The 16780-nt window shown below is 37.7% G+C and overlaps 1 long non-coding RNA gene across 1 annotated transcript; it reads left to right on the top strand.

The window, feature by feature from the left end:
• The first annotated feature begins 10595 nt into the window (after nucleotides 1-10595).
• LOC138888981 (uncharacterized) lies at nucleotides 10596-12308 on the top strand. Its single transcript, XR_011406512.1, has 2 exons — nucleotides 10596-11041; nucleotides 12040-12308. It is a non-coding gene; the product is annotated as an uncharacterized lncRNA (long non-coding RNA).
• Nucleotides 12309-16780: the final 4472 nt, after the last annotated feature.

Here is a 16780-nt window from a genome sequence, read left to right as displayed (position 1 = left end):
CTAATACGAGTTGAGTCTGAGTGACTTAGAGGCTTGACCGAGGGGGTATATATATATATATAGCCTATTCATGGACTTACTGGTTTCATTCCACCTTAAAGTGAGTTTTTATTTAATATGTTGATTAATTACTGCTTTCACTCATCTTTAGACCGAGCCTCTATTGAATATGCTAAACAAATATTTTTAAACAACTTACCTTTAAACTGAAGTTTTACAAGGTGTTCGGAATTTAGTCACTGATTTGGCTTTGTTACTTCCACTGAGATTTCTTTTAAGCTACGAGATGGTTATGAATTTCTGTTTGCTCGAGGGGCTGTATACGAGGTATGTTTTGGCCAAGGGGACGATTATGATTTCCATCACTTATGCATATATTTCATTAAACCTCTATTGAAAGGGTTGGAAAGGTATTTTCTAAAAGATGTTTACTGAAGTTGGAAATTTTAACGAAATTATTTGATTTGTATCTTGTTTTGGGAATGTGCGGTACCCGTTGTGGTTCTATGACATGATTTACGTGATTTTTTACTACTCAGTCTTCATTTACTTTTATTACTTACTGAGTTGGAGAACTCACATTACTCCATGCACCTTGTGTGCAGATCCAGGTATTTCTGAACCCGATAGCGAGTGTTGATCGATTAGAGGCAGAGTCATCGGAGTTTAGGAAGGTATTTAGAGTCACCAGAGTTTAGCTGCCCCGCGTTCGTAGCACAGCTTTTCTCCCTCTTGTTTTCATTAGACTGTATTTAGTATATTTCAGACTTTTCGTTGTATTCAGATTTTGTAGATGCTCATGACTAGTGACACCCCGATGTCGGGCTTGTGTATTTATTCCGCACTATTCTTTTACATTTACATCATGATATTAATGATTAATAAATGGTATACAAATAACTTTTATTGAATAATGTTTAATTCAGGAGTTGTGTCGGCTGGCCTAGTTTTACGATAGGCGCCATCACGACTGGGTCAGTTTTTGGGTCGTGACATACGGGGACTTAGACAAGCTGCATCTTATGTGCGATCCGCAGCCAGCAGAGTCTCCTTCAGAGTATTGGTATTTCCCTTTTTGTCCAAATTGTATTCCGGACAGCTTTGTATTTTATTTTATTCCTTAGTAAATGCGCATGCACTTGTGACACCGGGTTTTGGGATGATTATGGGTTATTCAATATTGAAATTGTTAAAAACATTATTATTTATTCTGTGAAGTCTATCTTTTACTATTAAATTCAAGAAAAATCATGATTTCAAAAATACCAAAATGAGAACTAAATTTATTATTTAGTGTTGGCTTACCTGACAGTGGTGTCCGGCGCCATCACAACCTTTAGCGGAATTTGGGTCGCGACAACATGGTATCAAAGCACTAGGTTCACTTAGGTCTCACGAGTCATGAGCAAGTCTAGCAGAGTCTTAAGGATCGGTACGGAGACGTCTGTACTTATCTTCGAGAGGCTACAGGGCTGTTAGGAGTACTTCCCTTCTTGATTCCTCATCGTGCAGTTTGATTCCTTTGAGGCTTATGCCTTTATTTCTTTCCTACTCAATCTTATGCGATGTGAAGTGCTTATTATAAATTAGGAATTGAGAAAATGTAATGGTACTACAGATGTGGTGCGGGATGTTCCTCCCTACGTATTTGATCAGGCTATTGTCGTCGCCTTGCGAAAGGTCGTTCTGTCGTTTCAGCTCAGTATCAGTATTACCTAAGTTTTTGAGATTTGGCATTAATTGTTATAACGATTCGTGCATTGTTATCGCATAGTATTGGTGTAATGGTAGAGTGTTTGTCTATGCATTGAAGCAGTGAATGACTTGGAAGGATGTTTACTCAATGCAAGATTCAGAGATTCAGAATTTTATTTCCAGGCGGAGGAGAGGCAATCGGGCTATAAATGTTCAAGTTTGGTTTGATGGAGTAACGAGACTTGGTATTTTCGAGCGTGGTGGAATTTTCATCTATGATGTGGTGTCATTTGTCCTTGTTAAATACGTTAAGTTCATCGGTGTTATGGTTTTCATCAATTCGCCTTTGGGGCAGAATAGCACGTGGGTTCTGTGGTAGGATGACTACATGCTTTGAGGAAGGTTTAGAGTGATTTGGGATTTATGGTGGACGATGACTAGGTATACGGACTTAATTTTGAAATATTGGCTATTATATGGTGGGAGATTTGATATAACAGAAAGGAGCTACTTGATATGAAGAAAGATACAACATGACTTTGGATTTGAAGGTACTGTCGCACCTTTTAGTAGATGTCAAATAGGGAGTGAACGAACTTGTTCAGCTGGTGAATGAGCATGGGCTCAGGATGGGTTACTAATTTTGTAGTAATTGTGCTTGGTGTAGCACCGTTGGAAGGTTTCGAGGAATTTGGCGGGTCGATAACGCGGGGTCACGTCAGAGAGGAAGGATGAACCTTGGTGGGTTTCAGAGTTATGTAGTGGTGGCTTCGAGCTAACTGGGAGAGGCCCACTATCTATGATTGGAATTCATGGTTATCTATTTGTGAGGTTACTGGTTATCGGTGTATTGATGGGTTATTATGATTAAGTAAAGAGAACATCAGTGGTGATTTGAGCAAAGGGTTTGAAGAATGTGTACTATAATTGGCCTTATCAATTTATGTCCAGGCTTTGGGAAGACTCGGGATCTATGCTTCATGTAGAGGTGATCTGCAATAAAAGTGATTCAGCTGGGTGTTTCTTTGAGAGAGTGTTCCGGTGCTAGCAAAGCTTTAGAGTCGATTATATTTGGGACCAAGTCAGAGTGGGCGACTTTCAGCCATAGTCCTAGTGGTTTCAAAAGGTAAAGTGTGGTGCCTAAGGATTTCGAGTCCATAGTATAGTTGAGTATCGAGCTTGTTGCAGAGGGTTATGAAAAAGGGGCTTGGAATGTTCTATGTTATCTTTGGTCTGCGGTGTAGCATTGGAGAAAATGGAAGAAAATAATTGTGGTCTTATAGAGGAAGTATCAGAATGAGTGTACCAGTTAGCAATAGTTGAATTGGCATGATGGTGGTAGTGATCAATTCCTTCAGCATGTTAAATTATACATGTGAATTATGGCGGTGTGTGCGAGGCTGACGGCCGCCGTAACTGATTTTATTTGGAGGCTTTCGAGTATTATAGCATGTTATGTGCAGATGGATCCCGAAAGAGTTATGGTGGTTTATACCACTACTTGAGGTTGGTATTTTCTGCGGGTATGAGAATTCAGTCACGTGTTGCATGTGGTTCTCTTGAAATGAGTTAAGTAAAAGGTTTCTATATGATGAAGTGTTTACCCTATCAGTAGTCCGGAAGTTAAGATAAAATTCTTGTACTCTTGTGTATTGGCATGATTAAGTATAGTGAACGGCATGGGATTCGGAAGTTGAGGATCAAAGTTGCAGTTCGGTGTTGGAAAGAATGTCACGAGCTCGAATGAGCAGGAAAGGATTCAGATGTTAGAGTAAGCTGGTATTGTCTTTAGCGCTACCTGAGATCGGTGTCCTGTGTAAGAGGCTTTGTGTTCTGATTGGCGGATCCTTGTTATTCTTTACAACATTAGTATGGCTGGTGGTATGGATGGGCAAACTTGTTGCCTAGTGCGGAAGGTCGTGGGAGCGTGTTCCATGGTAAGATTGTATAAGTATGACATGTAGTCACTTAATTGATTAAAGGTTGAAACCAAGTATGGATATTTTGGTACTATCGCTAATATGAGAATTTATGCTTGGAGAGCGCTCAGTTCGTTCGGTTGTGGACTGTGGAAGTTTGTCCCAAATTTGACGGTTGTTCTTGTGCGTCATGGGAAAGAGGGGTATTATGGACCCCTGAAAGATTATTGGCCCTATGCGGTATGATCGGAATCGATTTGCGGCCCGTGGATGGATCTAAATGTGAATGTGGGCTCTGTATCATGCCGGATGTGTTCATTTCAGCATATCATCGTTATGGAGGAGTATTCGAACATTGGATGTCATTTTGTCATTGGCTATTTTATGTAATACTGTATTGCAACGTGTAGGTTGTAAGGCGGTTTGGTTATTTGCACTCATACTGAGCTTCCGGGTAATTTGTGGTGTTGTGAGAGCTGGATGGCTCTCAAGATACGGGTCATCTATTGCACCTTGATTGTGCTTGAGTTTCGTAGCGTATGACGCTATCTGTTTCCCCAAGATTTGTATTATGCACTTCGCGTGTTGTGGTCGATTTTTGAGTATTTCGTAGTTGTGAGCACTTCGTTTGGTAACCGTTTTCTTATAAAGTATTATGTGTAGATATAGTGTGATGTTGAGTACAATATCCCCTACCTATTATTTCGTGTATTGCTTCTCGTTTCTTGAAGAAGGTTCATAATATCTTTTTGGTTGTTTAATTAATTACGTGGGATTGAGTAGTTCTTTCTATAGTTTGTTCCCTTATGAATCGCACTCGACCTTGTAGCTTGTGGGCATGTTGTGGCATTATATGAGGCCTTTGGCAGTGTCTGAGGTGGCTTATTATTTGAGCAGCTTGTACTGGGTGAGATGAGATTATTGGGCCTAGGATCAGTGCGATCGGATTTATATGCAGTATATTTGAGAGCAAATATCGTTATTTGGTTCATAATGAGGTAATGGTTCTTATTAGGATTAGAGACTCAATGATTTGTTGACTCGGTAGTAGTTGTGAATTTCTACACATCTCTTTCATCGTGGCGGTATTGCAAGAGTTGGAACATGACTTATATGTGTCATGGGGTGTGTTGTGGGCATCAAATTCGTGGAATGTCGGCTATTATTATCAGATGATGTTGTTATGGTCAAGTGATTTATGCAATGCATGGTGTGGATTCAGAATAGATATACAATCATGTACTGGTACATCGTGTAGTGATTGGTACGATATTCGTGTGTTGGAAATAGGCCTGGTAGAAGATTTTAAATGTTGGAATTTGGCTCTAAGGCTTATTTAACTAAATTAAAGGAAGGATATGTAGGTTTACTTGGGCTGAGATGCTCAGCTGGGTTGTGGTAGCACAGGTATGTGCATGAGGTGTTAAACAAAGATTTTGGGCAACTCCGGAGCAGTTCTTAGCACGTTTGAGGACGAACGCATGTTTAAGTGGGAGAGAATGTAACAACCCGACCGATCGTTTTGAGCTCTAGCACATCGTTTGGTGGTTTAAGACCATGAGCAGCTTCACTTCAGGTATTATGACTTGCATGCATGGTCGGAATTAAATCTCGAGAAGTCCGGAGTTGATTTAGAAAGAAAATTCTCATTCGGAAGCTTTAAGTTGGAAGCATTGACTAAAGTGTGATTTTTGAGTAAACGACCTCGGAATCGGGATTTGAAGGTTACAACAGGTTCATATGATAATTTTGAACTTGGGCATATGTCCGGATCGAGTTTTGGATGACCCGGGAGCGTTTCGGCGCCTATTGTGGAAATTGGCATTTTGGAAGAATTTTATATATATGGGTTGAAGTGTATTTCAGTGTTATCGATGTCCGTTTGGGATTCTGAGTTCGGGAATAGCTCTGTATGGTAATTTTGGTGTTGGGAGCGCGACCGTAAGTGGATTTGAAGATCTGTAGGCCATTTTGGGGTCATTTGGTGAAAGTTAAAAATTTGAAGATTTTTGACAAGTTTGACCGGAAGTGGACTTTTTGATATCGGGGTCGGATTTCGATTCCGGAAGTAAAAGTAGGTCTGTAATGTCGAATATGACTTGCCTGCAAAATTTGAAGTTATTCCGGATTGATTTGATACGTTTCGGCGCAAAATATAAAAGTTGAAAGATTTGAAAACTCTTAATTTGATTTGACGCGCGATTCATAATTTCGGCGTTGTTTGATGTGGTTTGAAGCCTTGGATAAGTTTGTATTGTATTTTGGGACATGTTGGTATAATTGGTTAAGTTATCGAGGGCCTCGGGTGGATTTCGGAAGGTTAACGGAATGGATTTCGAACAAAGGAATTGCTGGAATTTTCTGCTGCAAAAGCTGTTTTTGGACAGCAATTAGTGCAATCGCAAAGCTGATTTTGGAAGCTAATATATCGAAATCTATAAGGAATCTGAAAATTATCAAAACATGAAAGTTGTAGCCCTTAGATTTTAGTTTCCAGAATGTTAATACATTCATCATTTGGACATTTGTACAGAACGTTATGATCAATTGAATAAAGGCTGGTAAAGCGGTTTCGCCCGAAATTTCTGATGCGTGGAGCCGATTTTGGAAGCTTATATCCCAAAATCTACAAAGAGTTATATAGTGGACAACCAATCAAATGAAAGATCTTAGAGTCTAGTTTTTAATTCTTTAAAACGTTTGTTATTTGGATATTTCTACAAGGCATTATGGACGTTTTAGTAAAAGGTGTCCAGGAAGGAATAACTTGTAATATGAGGTACAACCTGCACAACGCAAGGTACAACTCGCTGAAGCACCTGTGCCTATATAAGGCAGTCGGGCAGCGGCCATTTTTGGGGGCTTTCTTGAGCTAGGGATTGGTTCTTTCATGGTGGATTCGACCTTGGGGATTACTTAAGAATACAAGGTGAGTTTTTTTGGATATTTTAAGTTAATAACATCCTATTAACACTAGTATTAACATCATTCAATCTTTGAAATCCCTACAAATCTTTCAAGTTGTTCAAGAACACCAAATTTCCCAAACATTGAATTTTAAGGAAAAGCTTCAAGAAGGTAATACTAATGCTTCAAGATCATTTCTTATGAGTCGGTGAGAGTAATTCTAATATTTGTTTTAAGTTGTTATGGTCGGATAATTGATTTCATTATCCCTAGTTTATGGCATGAATAGTGTTCTTGAGAAAATAAGGGAAAGATAAATAGTGTTATTAAAAATAAAATTAAAGGATGCAATGAACCTATGGAATCATTTTCTAGCTTAGTTGGAAGTGTTCATTTAATTAATCACCAAATTGAATGTTTCGGAAATGTTGGTTAAGGAAGACGATGAATAGTAATTTGGCGGTGTTGGAGATTTAATTTAGTATCATTGATGATTTCTAATGGGTATTAAATGATAAGAGTGGAGTTAAATGTGCTAGTAAGTGAACCTATTAGACGATTTGAGCCGGAGGCTTGTAGCCAACTTGTGAGCCATAGATGGATATTGATAAATATTTTTGAGTCATATTTTGATTGTAATTGTAGATATCAATTTGTTGGTGGCGTATGAGCATTTTGCTCAATGTTATGATGTCGGAGGAGGATTAAAAGCTTGTGAGTGTTAATAAAGTGAAAGCGAGTTTTTGAGCGTTGGGCTTCGGTTGAGTTGTTTGAAAGGCTTGTGAGCCGGCTATGGAACTTCGAAGCGCGGTAAGTCTCTTTTCTAACCTTGTTAGAGGGAATTAACCCCATAGGTGAACTAAATTAATATGTGCCTCTATTTATGGAGGCTACGTATGCACGAGGTGACGAGGGTCCGTACGTAACTACTAGCTATGCCTATGTCTGGGTAGTTTTAGGTTTACACCATGCCTTGTCGATATTGTTGTTGATTTATGTTTGTTGTTTGACTTGAGAAGAAGCGAGATTGAGTTTGCTTAGTAAATATCTTGAAAAAATTGAAATTGAGGAATTTGAGATCTTAAAAGTTTTCATTTGAACTTTGTATTTTTGAAAAGAATTGAAGGAAATTATAATAGCTTAATAAATCTATGTGTAACCGCGTCACACGTATGTTTCGCGAGCGGGGAGATTTCCTTAAAACAACTACAAGCTGAATTTCCCTTATATTGAAAAGAATCAAGAAAGAGATATGATTTTAATGTTAAATTTATATTTTACCGCGTCGCACGTACCGCGAGCGGGGTATTTCCTTCTACTACTGTTATGAGATTGGGTCGTTCGCCTCAGCAGGATTTATGTACCACACTCTCATGGGAGTGGGTCGTTCGCCTCGGCAGGTTAATATATACATCTATGGTTCGCGTCGTTCAACCCTTGGCAGTGCACAATTTAATTTTATGTTAGATCGGGCCGTACACCTTGGCATTTCCTATATATATTATCCTCATGAAATCGTGCATAATATTTGGCAAGAAGCTAGTGTATTCGAGGTTTTTCGCTGATTTGAATTATGGCAACATTTTTGGTGCAACCCACTATATATATATATAAAAGCTCCAGTTATGGAGGAAATTTGCTGGTTGAGAGCTTGAGTAAAATTATAAAGAGGGAAATTATACCACGTATTATATACCTGTTTGTTTCATATATTTACTCGGTTCCGTATTTATTCACTTCTTTACTATACTTGATATTGCTGGAGTACTAGTAAGTGTCGAAATCAACCCCTTGTCACTACTTCTTCGAGGTATACTGGATACTTACTGGGTACGCGTTGTTTTCGTACTCATATTACACTTGTTGTACATTTTATTGTACAGGACGCAGCGTCGTGGTTGACACGGGGACTTAGATGAGCTGCATCTTATGTGTGATCCGCAGCCAGCAGAGTCTCCTTCAGAGTATTGGTATTTCTCTTTCTGTCCAAATTGTATTCCGGACAATTTTGTATTTTATTTTATTCCTTAGTAAATGCTCATGTACTTGTGACACCGGATTTTGGGATGATTATGGGTTATTCAGTATTGAAATCGTTAAAAACATTAGTATTTATTATGTAAAGTCCATCTTTTACTATTAAATTCAAGAAAAATCATGATTTTAAAAATACCAAAATGAGAACTAAATTGATTATTTAGTGTTGTCTTGCCTGACAGTGGTGTCCTTTTATTTAGTATTCCTAAGGCCAAGGTCACCTTTGTTTTGTCTAGAGTAATGTTGTCCCAATTGAGGAGGTGAAGTTTTCTTTTAGAATCATTTGAACCCCATATAACATCTCTTTGAAGTTTGTCAATGGTTTTAAGGATTTTTTTTGGGAGAAGGGTATATTGCATTACTTTATTAGGTATACTAGCTAGGATTGAGGAAGAAAGAGTGGTACGACCCACCATGTTAATACAATTAATTTTTCAATTTGTTAGACGATTTTGCATATTATCAATAATGAAGTGAAAGTCTTTGGATTTTGGAGCAGAATCCAGGATGGGGAATCCTAGGTATATTCCAAAAGAATCACTACTCTTCATACCAAAGAAATTCGCGGTAGTAATTTTAATGTCTTTGGGACAATTTTTGGAGAAAATAATTTTTGATTTGGCCATGTTGATGCTTTGACTAGAGAACTTACAAAACATGTCAAGGCCAGACTTAATAGAAGTGCAATATTTTTTGTTAATGTGACTCATTAGGGTTAAGTCATCTGCGAAGAAAAGATAGGATAGAGGAAGGCCATTTGAGCTAATGGTAATTGGATCCCATCTTTTAATGTCTACTTGGAAATTAATATATCGTAATAACATTTCCGTGTAGAGAATAAAAATATAAGGAGACATGTGGTCACCTTGTCTAATACCTATACTAAAGTAGAAAAAAATCACTCTTTGCACCATTCACAATAACATCCATACTAGACGAGGTGATACGGGACATGATTAATTTTATAGGTCGGGAGGGATTTTAAAATATTTAAGGATTCTAAATATGAAAGACCATTCCAATTTATCAAAGGCTTTTTCTAGATCTATTTTTAGGATCATCCTATTCTTGTTACTAGAGCTTTTTTAAAAAACAATTGTGGATGATTTCTTGGATAAGGATCGCATTATCACTAGCTCTTCTATTTTTTAGAAAACTGGATTGGAAGGGGCTGATGATTTTGTCCAGGAATGATTTAACCTATTAGCTATAATCATAGTGATGATTTTGTAGCTAGTGTTGCATAGTACTATATGACGAAAGTTCTTAAGATTATTAGTATTGTGGAATTTAGGGATAAGGCACAGATAAGTGGAATTAATATTGGCAAGAATTTGGTAGGAAGTGAAGATCTCATGACAAAAGGAAGTAACACTAGGCCAGATAATTTTCCATTATTTTTTATAGAAAAATAGGTGAAAACCATCTGGACGAGGTGCTTTGTATGGTTTAAAAGAAAAAATAGCATTGATAATTTCAATATTTGAAAGGGGCTTGTCTAGTGGTGAGAGGTCTAAAGAGTCAAAACGGACAAGGCCACTAAGGATATCCGATTTATATGTAAAGCAGTGAGAAGTTGCAAAGGCATTCTCAAAAAGTTTTGAGCATGAATAAGGATATCACTATGATTATCAACCCAATTTCCTTGGTGTAAATGCCTAATTTTTTCCTTATATATATATGCCTTATATATATATATATATAATATGTATGTGTTTGTGTGTTTGTTCTTATTTGTGTATGTATAAGTTTTAAGAGTTGAGCAATGGTTTGATAAATGGGGTAGGGTTTGGGCTAGTATAATTTAATTAAAATTGTGCCAAAATTGGCCCAAAATTTGAGCCCAAAGAGCCCAAACCCGGTCCAAAAGGGGGCTGCCAAGAAGAGCTTAAAACGATGTAGTTTTGTCTTGAATCTATGTCATTTTGGTTAAGTGAAAAGATTCAATCTCATTCACCCATCTTGATTTAATCCAACGGTCCTAGTTTGATCTTCATCCTAGGTATTTAAAGCCTAAAATCCCCAAAAATGTGCCCCATTTCCCCATTATTTCCTCTCTCTTCTTTCCCTCTCATCACTCTCTCTTCTCTCTCCCCCCAAGCCGCTGCCGCCGCCCCGCCGCCGTCGGCCAGAAATCGCCGCCGCCGGCGGACCACCTCCAAACACCTCCAAATTCACACCATGTAAACTCCACAACTTCCTCTTTCCATATCTCCAAACCGAATCCTTCAAAAATCCCTCAAACTCCTTGAATCTTAGATCTAGGAAACTTTCCCGTCACTTTTTTGCCCAAATTATTGAAGCTCCAACCACTACCATCCCACAATACCTACATCAATGGATAGAGCTCCTCAAGACCTAGCTATTGATGCCAATTTCACCCTGAAAATCCGGCGACCAAAATCCGGCCAAATTCCGGCGACCTCCCCGAACACCCTCTTTTGGCATACCACCATTTTTTCGGCCACTTGAATTGTAAAATGGTAAAATCCTATTCTTTTTCATGGCTGATTTTTATTTTTATTTTTATTTTTCAGATTTTATTTTTTATTATTAATTATTTTAGCATTAGTTTTTGAAGTTTTGGAATGTTAAATTTTCTGTTTTTGCACTTGTTGAAATAATAAAATACCTTTGTGTTGATTAAAGTGAGGTAGTGAGGAAATGCTTGAGAGTATATGGTAAAATCGTAATCCTGCCCCGTTTTTAATTTTTTGATTTTTTTTAGTTAAAGTTAGTTTCTATCTTGTTTCTTCATTTAATCCATTTTTTATTATGTTTGTCTAGTTGGTCTTATTAAATCGCTCCAGCGATAGCGTGCGTTTCGTTTGGCTTTAACAGTTAATTTTTGTTTGCTTACGATTGGTTTGTAACACATGTGTGAAGTTTAATTACATGTTTTAATACTTGGTTTAGTTTGAATCAACAGGGTGATATTGATGTTGTTAAAATCTGAAGTTTATGTTATTTTATCATAAAATAGGGTGCTAGTAGCCTACTTTTATTAGTTAGGGTGGCTGAAATGATTTTTTTTTTCTCTTTGTTTCTGACATAGTAGATTTCCATTGACCTTTGGAAAGATTTTGAACAGTGTTTAGCACACAATGTCAGTTTTGTCAGACAGACATTTGGTGAACCAAAATCTGTCCAAATTTGCCTATTTAAGGGCTGCCCTTTCCTCACTTTGGGGGGACTCCATCACACTTCCAGGGGGCATTTTTTATAATTGCTTTGTAACAAAAACAAAAAAAATTCAACAGTTGAACACATGAAAAGTAAGCTGAAATGGTGAGCTTAGGGAGTGAATCTTAGAGTGCAAACTTTTAAAAAAGTATAAGTCCTCTTTAGAGTTCGTTTCTGGGTTCCCTCTCTAAGTTTTCGGGTTGTTTTAACACGGATTTGCTGCGGGTTTTGCTGCTGTTTTGCTGCTATTTTTATGCTGCTTTAGTTGCTGAACTACTGTTTATTCTTTTGCTACCAGGTAATCCTTTAAGACTCGTAAGGTACGTATTTTCAGCAATGGGAACAACTTGAACATGCTGCACCATTTAAATGTGTTTGATATGATGAATAGTTTGACAACAAAAGAGCTTGTATGTTATTGTTATGTATCAAGCATGTGATAATATGAATATAGTCTTTCATAATACTTGAATATTGAGTTGTAAGGTTTTGAATGTGATATGTAAGTCGTTTATGGATTTTTAAGCATGTTTTCAAGTTATTATATCCGAGTAACAATGCTAAGTATGCCATGAATAACTTTAGGTGTATAACACATAGCATGAGTTCGTTTTAGTTGCTGAAATTTCACTGCCAACATATTCTTCTAGGAATGCTGTGATAATATCTTTGTGAATCTGGCCATTTTGTCGGATTTGCAAAAATGGATATTTTTGTAAAGTGGGCGTTTATACAATTGTGACTATGTAGTTAATGGTCATGAACTCAAACTAAGTAAAGAGCTATGATTGTATCAACTTTGGGCCTTATTGAATCAAAGATAAAAGTTGGCCCATTTACCTTTAAACAACAAAATTACCCCTTTTCTTCTATATAACATTGGGCCAATTGAAATTCATTTTTTGGCCCATTTTAATAATAAATTCCAGCAGCCCAAAAGCTCCATACAAGCTGGCCCATTTTTTTTAATAAGAAGTTGACTCATTTCTTTTAAAATAGATAAAGTTGGTCCAACATTTATTTGCATAATTTTCTCAACTATAAAGCTCGAAAAAATAATAATAATAATAATATCAGATTTTTCTACTGTTTTAATTAACTAGTTTCCCTTTAATTAATTTAAACGTTAGGTAAATAGTAGGTGCGCTTTAACTTCACGGACTCACTTGTGTAGCGTGACGCTTAACTTTTAATGAGTTAATTCATCAATTTCATGTCATATTCAATAGTTTTAATTAATTTATAAATCTTTTGTCATAATCACGGATTCGCTTGCGTAGCGTGGTAGTGACATTTAATAAATTTTCTGAAAAAAGAGGGTTAATGTTTCCTCCAACACAATTGCAGCAATTTTTCAAAAGTAAATAACGTGCTAACAATCGTCTGTCATGACTGCGGATTCGCTTGCGTAGCGCCGTTATGACTAAATAATAAATTTCATCGATCACGCATTCGCTTGCGTAGTATGGTTATGACATCTTATTATTTAAAAATATTCTTTAATTTTTTCTAATAATCAAGAGATAAAAGAGGATAGGTAAAACATGAAAATAATATAAATCACAGATTGTTCTAAATTAATTCAAGCCAAGTTTAAGTCAATAAAGCAACCGTGCTAGAACCACGGGACTTGGGGAATCCCTTATACCTTCTCCCTGGTCAACACAATTCCTTACCCGAACTTTATTTTCGTGCACCGATTAAAATAGAGTCAAACCTTCCTTTGACTAGGGATCCAAATAAATGGTGACTTGGAACACCGAAAAAATCAACTCTAAGTGGCGACTCTGAACAATAAAATAATCCTTTTTTAAATTTTGTCACTTTAATTGGAAAAACTCTTTGGCCCGTACACATATTATTATTATTTTGAGGGGTAGTAAAGGGGTGTGACAGCTCTGGCGACTCTGCTGGAGAATTACATAAGAATTCGAGCTTGTACATGTTGACTTTTTATTTGGCTTTATTTATTTTGTAAATATTGTGATTTATTTGTGCCTAATGTGCTACCTGTTCGGTTTTTATCATTTTGATATTGTTGAACTCTACATATAAACTGTTTTCTCACGCACCCCCTCTGAGTCTTTTTGAAATTAAAAATTGGGCATTTGCTTGACATAGCCCGCTTTCTTTGAGATAGCTGAGGTGTTCGTCACCCGGTGAAGGATTTTAGTCACAGCTGTTTTAGGCGGGGAGCACCACCAGTTAAGCCGGAAAGCAATGCTACCGGTACACTGACCCTCCTCGACTCGAGTTGTCCGCTCGAGTAAGTCAGTCTAGATACCTTCTCCAATAGGATCTAAACCTAGAAGAACAAGACCCATGCCGGATATCCCTAGTAGGTTCGCTTTATTTGCATCACGTGTATTTGACTTAGTGAAACTCGGCACAGAGGTCGGGTCCGTATAAGACAGGTATCCTCTTTGAGACCATCATGTTCACGTATGTGCTACTTGATACATCATTTGGAAGGCTTACTTGCATTGTCGACCATTTTTAAAAAAAAATTAGTGTAATTATTAAAAATGAAAAAAAAAGAATAATTCTCCTAGTTTAGTGCAAATAAACCTTTTTTTTAAAAAAAATATATATATATTTTGTAGTAGTCTGGTGTGAGTTGAAAAGATTAATTTTCATTAAAAAAATAAAAGGGGAGAGTACCCTGTTTTACTGAACTACGTGGGTTTGATTCTCACCGGATGTGAGATACGTAGGCAACCTCCATCGGGTTCAGCCCACATGTTTCAAAAAAAAAAGGGAGCATAAAATTTTCAAAAAAAAAAGGCCTATTTTGGTCACCTTTTACTGTCTGGCCCTCATGTTCCAGCTGTTTTGCCAAGACAGCCTTAAAATCTTCCTGGAAAGTGCTGAAGGGCCATTTTTGTAAAAATAGTTACTTTATCCATATTTATTCACCTTTTACCATGTTGCCCTTATGTCTGGCCATTTTTGTCGAAGCAACTTTAAACCTTTCCGGAAAGATTGTTTTTGCAAAAAGTAGATATTTTTATTTGGTTATACTCATATTGCAAAGGGTCATTTTTCGTAAAAATAGTTTTTTTTTTTTTATTATTTTGTCTATTTTTATTGTTTTGTTCCTGTGTTTGGTTGTTTTTGCCGAGACATCCTTTATGTCTTCTATGGAAGTATTAAAGGGTTGTTTTTATAATAATAGCCATTTTTCGCTTTTATCATCTCAACTTTTGTGTCCGGTAATTTCAAAATATATATTGTAATTAAAAAAAATAGATCGAGTCCTAAATTGACCAAAAAATAAAATAAAATAATGAATGATCATAATTTGCATATAGTTTAGGTAAGTCCTAACCCTTTTTTATCTTATTCTTAGGATCACCATGAGTTCTCCACAAAGAAGCAGTCAGAAAAGGGTAAGGGACGAGACACCTCCTATGTTCTTGATCAGAGATAAGACCCCGAGTAGTCTCTGTAATTGGTGGGCTAGTTTTGCTACATGGGAACGGAATCGAGTATTTAAGCACCTCAAGTTCCTCACCAACCTCATGGGAATTAAGCCTAACAGAGATTTAATCGAGGCTCTAGTAGGTTTTTAGGACCCCGCGAACAATGTCTTCAGGTTCAAAGATTGTGAAATGATACCCACATTGGAAGAATTAGGTGGGTTCACCGGATTGGGGAGAGACTTCGTGGGAAAAGGCCTGCTACTCCAAGAAAAGTTGGTGTGAACAACTTTTTAAAGAAGTTATGCCTTCGTCGAATTCCAATGGTTTGCTTAAACGAAGGTTGGGTTCCGTCGGAATATTTTTATGACAGATTTGGGGACGAGAAAGGGTTTGAGAACTTCTCGGGCACAGAATTCGTCAACCAGTTGAGTTACGACACTTGGAGGGAGTTGAGAATCTTCGCGTTCATGATATCATTCCTAGGGATCATGGTCTTTCCGGAGCGTGGTAGGCGCATCAGAATTCGATTGGTTGCGGTAGTTTCGTATTTGCAAAGTAGCGAGGATCATACCATTCTTCCTATGATTTTGGGAGATATTTTTCGGGCTTTGACCCATTGTCAAGAAGGTGAAGATTACTTTGAGGGATGCAACATTCTGTTGCATATGTGGTTCATAGAGCACCTTTATCATCATCCAATAGTAGTAAATTTCAATGATGATTGGCTGAATTACATTGGATGTCACCCAGACAGAGCTGCAAGTTGTAATCTTCCAGAGGGGGTGAGAGCTTGGCGGACATTACTTGGTTCATTGAGTGCTGATAGAATCACTTGGAACTATTACTGGTTCCCTTCTGCTAGGGCCATGCATATGTCGACGTATCACCCATTCTTCATACTCATGGGTTTTAGGGATTTCCAACCCTACGCGCCTTTACGTGTCAAGCGCCAGTTAGGGAGAGAGCAAAAGAGGCCCCTGATTAAGGACATGCGCCCATTCATGTGGGAATTCAAGGGAGAGGAACCTCCAAGGGAGTCATATGCACAGAAGATTTGGTTTGGTAGTCGATTTTCCGATTTAGACGAGATGGTAGCTGATCGTGAACGTGGGGAGGTAAGCCTCGCATACCTTGAGCAGTTTCACAACCAGGCTATCCCCGAGCAAAGGACAGAGAGATCCATACGGCACGCAGTTGATTGGGAGAGAGATCGAGTTCAGAGTTAGAGAAACCAGAAGGGAAGTGGCGCAAGAGTTCCAATCTCGTATTGACACTTTACAAGAAGATAAGGGCATTCTGGAGACAGCCATTGACGTACAACAAGCTGATTTTGAGCGGGAAAAGGCTTAGTGGGCACGAGAGAAGCAAGCATTCAAAGCCCAAATTCGAAAAAAGAACATAGTCACAACCGCTCAACAACAAGAAGAGAAAGAAGCCCAGTTCAGGGTAGTCCGTGATCATGAACGTAGAGGTTTCGCTCCATTAATCCAAGGTCTGAGGTATCAGATAGGGGGAGTTGAGTCAAGCGAAAAGATCCAGATCGCGGAGTTTGAAATAGAAAGACACCACTACCAAAAGGTGATCAATCAATTAGAAGTGGAGTCGTTAGAAGTTCGG

Source organism: Nicotiana sylvestris, chromosome 4 (genome assembly GCF_000393655.2).
Source record: "Nicotiana sylvestris chromosome 4, ASM39365v2, whole genome shotgun sequence".
Taxonomy (NCBI): Eukaryota; Viridiplantae; Streptophyta; class Magnoliopsida; order Solanales; family Solanaceae; genus Nicotiana; species Nicotiana sylvestris.
The sequence above is the reverse complement of the archived record's forward strand: the minus strand, read 5'-3'. Positions and strand labels throughout refer to the sequence as shown.